Below are 1,657 nucleotides of genomic sequence, written 5' to 3' on the forward strand. Positions count from 1 at the left end.
GAAGATCTTAATAATGCAAAATGGGCGCTCATTGGTTGCCTAGCCCTAGACCGATGATTGGGCATTGGCCGACCACGAGGGAAAAAGATGTAAACATAAACAATAACGAGCACATCCAGAGCGAGGTAGAATGAGGAGAAAATGCTAAACGGACAACATTTAATCCCGTATCGCTAATTACAGATATTATTGTAAAAACCACCATATTTGATGTACACAACAAAACCGACCGGTCAAGACAAGAGTATCTATACAGTGTGTCAACAATATAGGTGGACCGATGAGGAACCCTCAAGGAGGTGTGTCTCTGATCAACTAATATATTATCAAGTCTAGCTGTAATGACTTTGAATAGGATGTTATGATAAAGAGCACCAAATAAACGTATCAGGTGAGAGTGTCAAATACAGTATAATGAACAAGCCATTGGCAATATACAGTGTAAGGCCGGTGTGTAATTATATGAAAGAGGACAGATGTATGTATCCTACTACTAGTGTTGGTATATCAGTGGCAGTAGATCTAAACAGTAACAAGGTGTTCAATGTCCTGTTGGTCTCAAGGGAGAGAGACTATAGTATGGACCAAGGGATATCATCGTTTAAACCCTCTTTATGTGTCTTAAGTTTTAGTACCCATCTTTGTTCTTTTTTCATAAGGTACTTGGCCACATCTACTGTATGTGTTGGAATAAAAGGTTGTTCCAAGACAGTCCACTGAAATTCAGTGGCCAGATGTTTAGCCTCCAAAAAGTGAGCAGTTAGTTTTGTGGCTTGTCTGGCGCAACGGATGGTACTCTTATGTTCCGATATCCGTATACGGACCTTCCGTGTGGTCATACCCACATACTTATGGCCACAAGGGCAGGTGATTAGATAGATCACATGATCGCTGTTGCAGTTAGTGAATTTTATCTGCTTCCAGGGTCTTGAAGTGCCAATATCAATCTCCACTGATTTTGTAGTCTGTGCACACACCTGGCAATTTTCGCAGGGGTGGTGTCCCTGGACAGGAGGGAGATTCCACAGTGAACCTATGGCTCTCGGTAGATCTTCACGTGGTCTGGTGTGCACCAGTCTATCTCTAAGATTTGGGCCCCTCTTGAATGAGAACAGGGGGCGAGGAAGAGTTAGACGTCCCAAATTTAGTATTGGCCAGTGTTTCTTGACCATGCTTTGAATACTGTTGGAGAGATTCCCGAAAGTATGGACAAAAGTGAGGCGATCCAGAGTAGCCTTAGGGGGCCTCGGTTCCAGCAGAGCTTCACGATTGTTGTTCATTGCCCTTTTCATGGACCTTTGCACAAGTCTAGGAGGGTATTTACGGGCAACCAGCTGCGTGCTTAATTCATTGGAATGTTTCTTGAAAGCTGCCTTTGTTGAGCAGTTCCTATGAACCCGTAGGAACTGGCTGAAGGGAAGGCTCTCCTTCAGTGCTTTCGGGTGGTTGCTGTCAAAGAGCAACAAAGAGTTCCTGGCAGTGGGCTTCCTGTAAAGTTCAGTTTGCAGGCCCTCTGGTCTAGCAGTGATTAAAAGGTCAAGAAAAGCCAATTCATGTCGACCGATTTCGATGGTCAACTTGAGATGGTTATTTCTGCTGTTCAGCCAACCCAAGAATTCCAAACAACTATCACTCGAGCCTCTCCACACAACAAAGA

The sequence above is a fragment of the Lissotriton vulgaris genome, chromosome 7, assembly GCF_964263255.1.
Source record: "Lissotriton vulgaris chromosome 7, aLisVul1.2, whole genome shotgun sequence".
Classification (NCBI taxonomy): domain Eukaryota; kingdom Metazoa; phylum Chordata; class Amphibia; order Caudata; family Salamandridae; genus Lissotriton; species Lissotriton vulgaris.